The following is a 12,382-nucleotide window of genomic DNA, read 5'->3' as shown; positions in this document are numbered from 1 at the left end:
TCCGAGACCAGCATCATCTCTCCACCAGGTGAGTAGTAATTATGTTATATACTTACTGATGCTTTGATAATATTCCTACTCGAATATTAACCTTTGTCCTGTCTCCGAGACCAGTATCATCTCTCCACCGGGTGAGTATTTCTTCAATGATCGCTTTGAGATGTTCCTATTGTCCACCAGAACTTCCCTGCCAGGGGGACAGGAAACCAGTTCATCATCGAATCTCTGGTAAGGACATGTACTATAATACGTTTCTTAGCCCTTGGCACTTGGAATAAAGGGGAAAAAATCCACGATACATTAATTCTCTGGTACACTTCCATCAGGACGACATGGCTTGAGCCCAAAAAACGGCTTTTGAGCGAAGCGAAAAATCTATTTTTGGGTGAGATAGCCATGTCGTCCTGATGGACCCTCCCGTCTATTCTAGTTCAGCCTTTCAGGCCCCTCCCTGACCTACTGTATCGCGGAGATTGGTAGGAGCTGAACTCAGGATGAGGACGGACGTGACGTCATTTAGCAATGGCGCCCGTTTGTTTACGTCTCGAGTACCAAAAGTAGCCAAGGATGAGAGTAACTTTGGAACGGCTCCTCAGTTACTCAGCCACCTTTCCATATCGAAGTGTTAACTCTATATGGGGTGCAGATAGCTATGTGGCGTGTTCATACATGCGTCCTGTTGATATAAGATATCCTAGAGGGAAACCTTTAGGGTACTCGCACCAGAAGTTAGAATTCTGTGATAACCTTTAGTTTAATTCTCTGGGAATATCCACTGTAAAATATACCCTAGGAAGCTACTGAAGGAACCTTCCATCAGGACGACATGGCTATCTCACCCAAAAATAGATTTTTCGCTTCGCTCAAAATCCATTTTTCCCTTGTGCATGCTCTAACTAGTTTATGATCACTTCAATAGATTCACACATTGTAGATAAATGTGTAGATAAATATCATGAATACAAAAGACATTCTATGCTTTACATCAATTTCTCAAATAATTCCCAAATACAGGTTGCTAATTTTCAAAAGTAGTCTACTTGTTGCACTAACCAACTTACTTTTTCAAAATAGTTTATCGAATACCTAATAACTTTTATGGTGCATTAGCCCTGATCCCCAATCAGTGATGAAGTATAAGTAAATAGATTACAATAGATTATAGATGACAAAAATTTCCCCATTCAAAATCTTTTCTTTCACAAAATTTAACAATTATTCACGTAATTACTATTTGATTTATTTAAAGAAAAACTATTCAAATATCCAAAGAACTAGTAGTAGGGATATTACAGTAAACTTCTATTTTCTTCACTTAAAATATTTTAAAGTTTTAACAAAATCCACTCAAGTTGTACTTCTGACTCCATTCAAACTTGTATCATTATCCCACCCAAGATAAAAAGTTTCCCCAAAAAGAGGCATATTTTCATTTCATCAAACACTTACCTCATTTTCTTCCAAATTCAGACCCTTTCCACAACCTTTCAGTCTAGACAATTCTCCAGGATGCTTTCAGACTTTGTAAGCTCCAAAATATTTCACCTTTAAAGAAGCATTTTCTGAAATAAAAAATACAATTAATTTCATCATATATGTGCATTAAAACCCTTTTATCTTTCTAAATAAGGGCAATGAGGTTACAACCAGAACTCAACCATCTAATATTTATGCCACTATTACTAAAACAACCACAAAAAATGACATTGTAATCAGTAGTGTTCATTTGAAGGAAATTCACTTAATTTCCAATTAGTCTGTTAAAGTAAATGTACATGCAATAAAAGAAAACTGGGATTGCAATGTACTGTAAATAAAATTGTAAACAGGCAGTTTTTGTTTTGAGTTTTGATAATCAAATTTCTGTACTAGGATTATTATAGTCATTATTATTATTCGCATTGCTATTATTTTATCAATCAAGGTATCTGGTACAGAAATATCATTCTAGACGCTTTGCAATGGATCATAATCCAAAGCAAAGCTGAGGGCTTGCAGATTAAAAGGTTTAGAAATGGAAAGTTCCCCCTTGGTAATATCATCCTGCTTACATTTCTGCTATGGAATTTTGACCTTGCTTAAGTTCACTTACAATTTTCTGTTCTTGGAATTTCCACAACTTTGAACTAATGTTTTTTTTAAAAACCTTTAAATTCTGAAAATGAAGTCTAGCATAACCAGTGAGTATTCCTGCATAGCTCTTTATCCAATGGAATCTAAATCAGAATAAAAATCACAAGACAAGTATCTAAAAAAATATACGGTTCTTCAATGCCGTACCATATAAAATTGTTTACTTATGGATATCATAAACTGAAAAAATAATGCTTCCTGTACATTACCTTGCTTGATATATCTAACAAAATGAAAATAATAAGGGGTATTTTAGTACTGTACTAAGTTGGGTTTCCTTCTCCTCTACAATCAGATTTTACTTCGATATCAATGATACACCATAAAATACTGATATTCTTTGGCCCTAAATCAAGAATTATGTTATTTTCATTAGTAAAATAAATTTTTGAATATACTTACCCGATAATCATGTAGCTGTCAACTCCGTTGCCCGACAGAATTCTACGGGAGGGATACGCCAGCTATCACTATACTAGAAGGGGGTGTACTCACCAGCGCCACCTGTGGCCAGGTACTGCAGTACTTCTTGTTGACACCACCTCACTTTTTCCTCGGTCCACTGGTTCTCTATGGGGAGGAAGGGTGGGTCAATTAAATCATGATTATCGGGTAAGTATATTCAAAAATTTATTTTACTAATGAAAATAACATTTTTCAATATTAAACTTACCCGATAATCATGTAGCTGATTCACACCCAGGGGGGTGGGTGAAAACCAGTGTACATGACTAAAGGATAGCTAAGTATCCCGTATTTCATATAATCAGTTATTTCAGAATAACAATGAAATAATAAGTACCTGGTAAGGAAGTCGACTTGAACCGTTACTCTGCCTTTATTAAGTTCGTCTTCCTTACTGAGCGCAGCGTTCCTCTTAGGAGGCTGAATCAACTCTAAGGTGCTAAAGTATACAGGGCTGCAACCCATACTAAAGGACCTCTACACAACCTCTAACCCAGGCGCTTCTCAAGAATGAATTGACCACCCGCCATATAAAAAAGGATGCGGAAGGCTTCTTAGCCTACCGTAACAACCCAAAAAACAACAATAAAAGCATTCAAGAGAAAGGTTAAAAAAGGTTATGGGATTAAGGGAATGTAGTGGCTGAGCCCTCACCTACTACTGCACTCGCTCCTACGAATGGTCCCAGGGTGTAGCAGTTCTCGTAAAGAGACTGGACATCTTTAAGATAAAATGATGCAAACACTGACTTGCTCCTCCAATAAGTTGCATCCATAATGCTCTGCAGAGAACGGTTCTTATTAAAGGCCATCGAAGTGGCTACGGCTCTCACTTCGTGGGTCCTTACCTTCAGCAAAGCAAGGTCTTCATCCTTCATGTGAGAATGGGCTTCTCTAATCAGAAGCCTTATATAATACGAAACTCCGTTTTTGGACATGGGCATCGAAGGTTTCTTGATTGCACACCATAAGGCTTCTGACTGTCCTCGTATAGGTTTTGACCTATTAAGATAATATTTCAGAGCTCTGACAGGGCAAAGAACTCTTTCTAGCTCGTTACCTACCATGTTGGAAAGGCTAGGAATTTCAAACGATCTAGGCCAAGGACGTGAAGGAAGTTCATTCTTAGCTAAAAATCCGAGCTGTAAAGAACATGTTGCAGATTCGGATGTGAACCCAATGTTCTTGCTGAAGGCATGAACCTCACTGACTCTTTTAGCTGTTGCAAGGCAGACGAGGAAAAGAGTCTTGAGGGTAAGGTCCTTGAAGGAAGCTGACTGGAGAGGTTCGAACCTAGGAGACATAAGGAACCTTAAGACTACGTCTAGATTCCAGCCTGGAGTGGGTAAACGACGTTCTTTAGAAGTCTCAAAAGACTTAAGGATGTCTTGAAGGTCCTTGTTGGAAGAAAGGTCCAAACCTCTGTGGCGGAGAACTGAAGCAAACATACTTCTGTACCCTTTAATCGTAGGAGCCGAAAGGGATCTCTCATTCCTTAGATGTAATAGGAAGTCAGCTATTTGGGTTACAGAGGTATTGGTAGAGGAAACTGCATTGGCTCTACACCAGCTTCGGAAGACTTCCCACTTGGATTGGTAGACTCTACGAGTGGATACCCTCCTTGCTCTGGCAATCGCACTGGCTGCCTCCTTCGAAAAGCCTCTAGCTCTAGCGAATCTTTCGACAGTCTGAAGGCAGTCAGACGAAGAGCGTGGAGGTTTGGGTGTACCTTGTCTACGTGAGGTTGACGTAGAAGGTCCACTCTTAGAGGGAGAGTCCTGGGGACGTCGACCAGCCATTGTAGTACCTCTGTGAACCATTCTCTTGCAGGCCAAAGGGGAGCAACCAGCGTCAGCCGTGTCCCTTCGTGCGAGACGAACTTCTGAATGACTCTGTTGATGATCTTGAACGGTGGGAATGCGTAAAGGTCGAGATGGGACCAATTCAGCAGAAAAGCATCCACATGAACTGCTGCTGGGTCTGGAACTGGGGAACAGTACAAAGGAAGCCTCTTGGTCATGGAGGTGGCAAACAGATCTATCGTAGGCTGACCCCACAAGGTCCAAAGTCTGTTGCACACGCTCTTGTGAAGGGTCCATTCCGTGGGGATGACTTGATCTTTTCTGCTTAGGCGATCTGCTGAGACGTTCATGTTGCCCTGAATGAACCTCGTTACTAGAGTGAGGTTTAGACTTCTTGACCAAATGAGGAGGTCCCTTGCTATCTCGTACAGGTTCCTCGAATGGGTCCCTCCCTGCTTGGAGATGTAAGCCAAGGCTGTGGTGTTGTCGGAGTTCACCTCCACCACCTTGCCTAGCAGGAGGGACTTGAAGTTCATTAGGGCCATATGAACTGCCAGTAGCTCCTTGCAGTTGATGTGGAGCGTTTCCTGTTCCCTGTTCCACGTTCCCGAGCATTCCTGTCCGTTCAAGGTCGCGCCCCAGCCCGAGTCTGATGCATCCGAGAAGAGATGAAGATTGGGGGTCTGAATTGCTAACGATAGGCCCTCCTTGAGAAGGAGGTTGGTCTTCCACCACAAGAGAGTGGTCTTCATCTCTTTGGTGACAGGGATAGAGACTGCTTCGAGCGTCAAATCCTTGTCCCAATGAGCTGCTAGATGGAATTGGAGAGGGCGGAGGTGGAGTCTCCCTAACTCGACGAACAGGGCTAATGATGACAGGGTCCCTGTGAGACTCATCCACTGTCTCACCGAGCAACTGTTCCTCTTCAGCATGCCCAGGATGCAATCTAGGGCTTGGCTTATCCTTGGGGCCGATGGAAAAGCCCGAAAATCCTGACTCCGAATCTCCATTCCCAGGTAAACTATGGATTGGGAGGGAATGAGCTGGGACTTTTCTAAGTTGACTAACAGACCCAGTTCCTTGATCAAGTCTAAAGTCCAGTTGAGACTCTCCAGACAGCGACGACTCGTGGAGGCTCTCAACAGCCAGTCGTCTAAATAAAGGGAGGCTCTGATGTCCGATAAGTGGAGGAATTTTGCAATATTCCTCATCAGATGCGTAAACACCATAGGAGCTGTGCTTAGGCCAAAACACAGGGCTTGGAATTGGTACACAACCTTTCCAAAAACGAATCTCAGGAAAGGTTGGGAGTCTGGATGAATAGGAACGTGAAAGTAAGCGTCTTTCAGATCCAACGAGACCATCCAGTCATCCTGCCTGACCGCTGCTAGGACCGACTTCGTCGTCTCCATAGTGAACGTCTGCTTGGTGACATAAGCATTGAGCGCGCTGACGTCCAGCACCGGTCTCCAACCTCCTGTCTTCTTGGCCACCAGAAAGAGACGGTTGTAGAAGCCCGGGGATTGATGGTCCCGGACTATAACCACTGCCTTCTTCTGTAACAGGAGCGACACCTCCTGGTGCAACGCTAGCCTCTTGTCCTTTTCCTTGTAGTTGGGAGAGAGGTTGATGGGAGAAGTGGTCAGAGGGGGTTTGCGGCAGAATGGTATCCTGTAACCCTCCCTTAGCCACCTGACAGACTGGGCGTCTGCACCTCTCCTTTCCCAAGCTTGCCAGAAGGTCTTGAGTCTGGCTCCTACTGCTGTCTGGAGAGGAGGAGAGTCAGTGTTTGCCTTTTGAAGTCTTGGGACCTTTCCTAGACCTGCTCCTGGAAGAGTCTGGACGGGAGCTTCCTCGGCTGGGGGCTCTGCCACGAAAGGGCGGAATAAACCTTGTAGCAGGAGTATCAGCCACTGGGGTGCGGTAAGTCCTGGGAACTGAGGGAGCAACCTTAGTCTTACGAGCTGAAGAGGCCACAAGATCATGAGTGTCCTTCTGAATCAGGGCCGCAGACAAATCCTTGATAAGCTCTTCGGGAAACAAGAACTTAGAAAGCGGAGCAAAAAGGAGTTGAGACCTTTGACAAGGTGTGATGCTGGAAGAAAGAAAGGTGCAAAGTTGCTCCCTTTTCTTAAGAACTCCTGACACAAACATTGAAGCAAGCTCGCCAGACCCATCCCGAATTGCTTTATCCATGCAGGACATTAAAAGCATGGCCGAGTCCTTGTCCGCAGGGGAGGTCTTCTTGCTCAGGGCCCCCAGGCACCAGTCTAGAAAATTGAACATCTCAAAGGCACGAAATACACCCTTTAGGAAGTGGTCTAAATCGGAGAAGGTCCAGCAAACCTTAGAGCGCCTCATTGCTGATCTACGAGGAGAGTCGACCAAACTTGAGAAGTCAGCCTGGGCAGAGGCAGGGACTCCCAAGCCTGGTTCCTCTCCTGTGGCATACCATACGCCCGCCTTAGAAGTGAGCTTAGTAGGTGGGAACATAAAGGAAGTCTTCCCTAGTTGCTGTTTAGACTGCAACCACTCCCCTAATATTCTTAAAGCTCTCTTAGATGACCTAGCAAAGACGAGCTTAGTATAAGTTGACTTAACAGGTTGCATGCCCAGCGAAAACTCAGATGGAGGAGAGCGGGGGGTAGCAGAAACAAAATGGTCCGGGTATACCTCTCTGAAAAGAGCCAGGACCTTACGAAAGTCAATGGGTAGAGGAGAAGACTTGGGTTCTTCCACGTCTGATGAGGGATCCAGGTGCGCAGCTTCCTCCTCAGAAACCTCATCACCAGAGTGTAGCGAAGTGAGAGGTAATGTAACAGTGGTATGCTGAACAGCAGAATCTGAACAAGCGGGTGCATAAACGCTTGTGGTTTCATCCTCAAGTCTCTGTTGTTGAGTTAAAACCTGAGGTTCAGGCTGCAAAGACTGGTCAAGAAGAGTAGAGGAAGGTAGGCGCATGGGTTGAGGTGGCTGACTCCTAGCATGAGTTTCTTGTCTCAAGAGTTGCGCTTGCTGTAAGGGTTGCGGATGCGCAGTAGCAGGTTCCTGAGGAACGAGTTGAGGTTCCTGAGGTGTGAGCTGCGAGAGTTGAGGTAGCGGCTGCGCAGAACGCAGTTCTTGTCTCGCGAGTTGAGGTTCCTGAGGTGCTAGCCTAAGGAGTTGAGGCTCTCGTCTTGAGGAGGGTTGAGGTCGCTGCAGCGAGTGCTGAGGTGGCTGCCTCATGGATGGAAGAGGTTGTCGTACCTCAAGAGATTGTTGCCTCGCTGGTGGAACCGCAAGCGGAAGCGGAGGAAGTAAGGCATAAGACTCCTGCTCCCATTGCTGAGGTTGCCTTAAGGAAGGCGGAGGTTGCTGCACACCGCTGGTAACTGGCAACTCAGTACGCGGTAAGGTATCCTGAGGAACCTCAACTTCGTACGCCTGGCAGACTGGACTGCGGTGAGGCGGAGCGATCGCAGGAGGAGGTGTAACCTTCTCAGCCTGACACTCACGCATTAAGACCGCAAGCTGTGACTGCATGGACTGCAGTAAAGTCATCTTGGGGTTGACAGACGCTAAGGTCTGCTGAGGCAAAGCCTTAACAGAAGATGAGGTCTGTTGCGGCATCACCTTACCTCTCTTAGGAGGTGTGCAGTCACCTGATGACTGCGGAGAGTCAGAGCTAATCCAATGACTGCAACCAGGTTGTAGAACTCTTGAGGTCTGGACTTTGCGTTTGAGAGGTCTTGAGACCTGAGTCCAGTGTTTTCTCCCTGACATTTCTTCTGCAGACGAGTAAAAGACGGGCTCAATCGTCTGCGGGTGGGAGTGACGGTCTCTGTAAGACACGCCCGCAACCACCGAGGATACTTCTGTGCGCCGATCAAGGCCTGCCGAACCCTTTTGCCCTTCGACATTGCTTCTCCCCTGGGCTTGGGAGCTTGCAAGAGGTCCCGGACTGGGAGGACGACTGGCACGCACAGAAGTACCCTCACGCACCACACTGACACTGACACTAGCACTTGGCACCGCACTGACACTAGCACTTGGCACAGCACTGGCACTATCACCTCCCACTGCACTTTTGACCTTAAGTTCTTTGACTTCTGCCATAAGAGACTTATGGTCACTAACCACCGATTCCACTTTGTCACCTAAAGCCTGAATGGCACGCAAAACATCGGACATATCAGGTTGAGCACAAATAGAAGGTTCGGGGGTAGCCACTACAGGGGGAGGAAAAGGTTGAGGATCATGAGGTGAGGAAAAAAGTGAAGAGCGAGAAGAACTCCTCCTAACTCTCTCTCTCTCTAACTTGGTTGAATATTTCAGGAATCGAACAAATTCAAGTTCCGAAAGTCCGGCGCATTCCTCACATCGATTTCCAACTGACAGGGTCTTTCCCTACAGTCAGAACAAGCGGTGTGAGGATCAACCGAGGCCTTCGGAATACGCCTATTACAAGACCTACATCGTCTATGGGGTGGGGCTTGTGAAAGGTCAGACATCTTGAATCAAAGAGTTAGTCAAGGGGGAATCCAAATCAAGCAAAAAGATCGTTAACCATTAATCAAAACCAAATAAAAGCTATCTAAGCTAATTAGAAAAGTTTCCAGTATAGCGAAAGCTGAAATCTTAGAGAAATACTTCACCAAAAACCGTGAACAATACTCCAAAATCATAAGCGTATCCCAGAATGTCTTGCCGGAAGCACGACAGAGGAAAAAGTGAGGTGGTGTCAACAAGAAGTACTGCAGTACCTGGCCACAGGTGGCGCTGGTGAGTACACCCCTTCTAGTATAGTGATAGCTGGCGTATCCCTCCCGTAGAATTCTGTCGGGCAACGGAGTTGACAGCTACATGATTATCGGGTAAGTTTAATATTGAAAAAGTCATATTTACAGACAAATGCCAACCTCTGGTATCTCATCTCAACACATATTACCACCTTTGAAAATTGCAGTACAATTATCCACAATATTTTCCAAATCCTACAAATTAACCATGTCCAAAAGTCTGAATTCTTCAATCACAAAACTCTCCCGGGTAAAATTTATTTCATTTATACTTTTCTGTTAACAGTGAATATAAGCCAGTAGCTTCATTTTAAGACTTTTAATCTTCGTATATCACAGACTAACATCAAATAGGCTACAGCATAATATCAGGTCCCAAATTCTGTACTTTAAATATTTTGGTTTACACTATCAATTACCTCCTAAGGTTTTGCATTTGCTCCTAATCATAAAAAAAATTCAAGTTTGATCATTGACTTACCTTAACATTCTCCGAGTCAAGATGATCAGATGTGCATTCTGATGATATGTACTTTCTTAGATCTAGTTTACTGATTTGATCAGCCTGAAAGAAAAAGAAAAATAAGAGCATAAGGATATTTCAATATCTCGCTCTCTAAAAAGGTATGGAACACACTTAAAAGTGTATTTTCTCATACACATCTAAACATTTAAAGAAAAATCTACTTTTAATACTTTTAAAAACATAAAAAGACCTGCTTAACACTTAAATTAAAGAGGCTCTGACTTACGTACCTAAAGACATCATTCTCTAAAAGGATATTATTTTACTGGAATATTTCGTAGATTATGACAATGGTCATTAAGTTCTACCTACAAGATCTACAGTATGTACTTTTTTAGTTTAAATATTTCTCCAATTGAATTAAACAGGTGTTCTTATTATAAAACAACTGCAATTTTATACTACAAAAGCTATGTAAAATTAAATATTTTCTAGTTTCTCAGATAAAAATCTAATCTAAATAATTATTTTCACTATCATTCAAGACACTACACTTCCTCTTTTTATAAGGATAACTCATTAAAACTAAATGCATCTTCTGTACATTAGTTCACTATTCCTGAAAATTTTCTGTGCTATGAGTCAAGTTTAAGGAAACTTAAAATTCTTAGGTAAGGATAATTTAATTTTGTACATGTCCTAATTAAGCCATAACACTTCATCAGTGGGTATTTACTCCTGGAAACGACTGCACTTTGAAAATACTACACCCAAAATCAAATGTCAATTGTGCAGTATGTGACTCATGAATATTTAGAAGGTCCTCAACTTAAACATTCGGAGATACACAAATCCAACGGAAATCTAAGATATAGAGTCAAAAGTTCATAATAAAATACTGTAAAACGATATCATATCTAATGCAGTAAGCAAGATAACATTTGCAATATGAAACGGGGCTATTTGTTGAATTTTGCAGCTGAAAATAGTATGCATGTAAATTGGGGGAAGCCTATCACAGGCACAGACTTAAAAATGGCTTCTCAGAACCTATAAAGTTAATAAGTTGAGGGCTTTCTGTACTTTTTTCCCTAAAAGCTTTTACCTTTCAGAGATTCACGTAAACCTAAACTTCCGTTATATACTGATTATTGGTTGTAATTCACAATTCTTCTAGTTCTAACCCTCAAGATTTGCATATTCAAATACACACCTTATCTGCCCCATCTGAGAAAAATCTCTAAATTAGCTGCAATAGGATTAAAAGGTATTCAATACTATGACACTCACCATTTATAACAAGCTTTGATGTGATCAGCATTGAATTTTGGACGTCCTGTTCCTATAGGCCCAACAGGTGGGGCCTTTGTATAATTTCTTCAACCTTCGATTTTATCTTCTCATTATTGGGTCGCCTAATTGAACAATCGGGTGAATTTTGTTCAACTATCCTTCAACCAGAAGTTACGTTCTCCTAAATAGTCGATACTCTTAGCTATGGCGTTTCTATCTATAAGCTTCACTTGTTGCTTGCAGTTAATAATTCTCTTGCAGAATAAAAACACTCCATTTTTTTTCTTTTTCTTTACTCTGGCTAAAATTCACAAATATTTGATATTATTTCATTAATCTGTAACCAACTGTATGCTTTCATGGTATATCTATTAGTTATTTATATCAAGAAGCAGATTGTAGAGTTCTTGAAGCCAGAATGTTTTACACCACGCACTAGTTCATACGAATTTTGACACATTCCTTGGTGCTCCTTATCCTGTGATGTGTCATTCTTGCCAGATGGAACATAATCTGTCCTAAACATTTGTCGTAGAAGGGAATTCTCATCTTTATCTTAATTATGCCCAAGTTTCTTACTCCAGTCTAATTGCTTTTTCAGTAGTCATTCCTTTTCTACTAGTCTTTGGCCTCTGAATTTTTGTCATACTTTTCTATGATCAACTATTTTCTGAACCTGTTTTTCAAAAACAGTTGTCTAAATTATGTAAAAATTGTGCGCTGGAGAGATGTTAATTCCTTTACACAAAAATCAGAAAATATTGGTTATGTCACCAAGAACCAGATCAAATAATCATTTCCTAATCCATATTGCTGAAAACTACCATATTATGAATGCCTGGTTATGGTCACTTAAGTTGAAAATCTTTACCGTACCCAAGTTAATTCCAAGAGAAGACCAAACTCCTCAATATGTTATTTTCATTAGTAAAATAAATTTTTGAATATACTTACCCGATAATCATGTAGCTGTCAACTCCGTTGCCCGACAGAATTCTACGGAAGGGATACGCCAGCTATCACTATACTAGAAGGGGGTGTACTCACCAGCGCCACCTGTGGCCAGGTACTGCAGTACTTCTTGTTGACACCACCTCAATTTTTCCTCGGTCCACTGGTTCTCTATGGGGAGGAAGGGTGGGTCAATTAAATCATGATTATCGGGTAAGTATATTCAAAAATTTATTTTACTAATGAAAATAACATTTTTCAATATTAAACTTACCCGATAATCATGTAGCTGATTCACACCCAGGGGGGTGGGTGAAAACCAGTGTACATGACTAAAGGATAGCCAAGTATCCCGTATTTCATATAATCAGTTATTCAGAATAACAATGAAATAATAAGTACCTGGTAAGGAAGTCGACTTGAACCGTTACTCTGCCTTCAATAAGTTGGTCTTCCTTACTGAGCGCAGCGTTCCTCTTAGGAGGCTGAATCAAC

At 42.3% G+C, this 12,382-nt stretch overlaps 1 long non-coding RNA gene across 1 annotated transcript in view; it reads right to left on the bottom strand.

The window, feature by feature from the left end:
- Positions 1-11,873, bottom strand: part of LOC137652042 (uncharacterized) — a 308,218-nt gene extending 296,345 nt beyond the window's left edge. Inside the window, exons 1-2 of the long non-coding RNA XR_011046163.1 lie at positions 10,934-11,873; positions 9,659-9,742 (exon numbers count right to left, since the gene is read on the bottom strand). This is a non-coding gene — a long non-coding RNA (uncharacterized lncRNA). The remainder of the gene's footprint in view (positions 1-9,658; positions 9,743-10,933) is intronic.
- Between the last annotated feature and the right edge of the window lie 509 nt (positions 11,874-12,382).

The sequence above is a fragment of the Palaemon carinicauda genome, chromosome 13, assembly GCF_036898095.1.
Source record: "Palaemon carinicauda isolate YSFRI2023 chromosome 13, ASM3689809v2, whole genome shotgun sequence".
In the NCBI taxonomy this organism is placed as follows: domain Eukaryota; kingdom Metazoa; phylum Arthropoda; class Malacostraca; order Decapoda; family Palaemonidae; genus Palaemon; species Palaemon carinicauda.
Note: the sequence above shows the minus strand (reverse complement) of the source record. Positions and strands in the feature narration are given on the sequence as shown.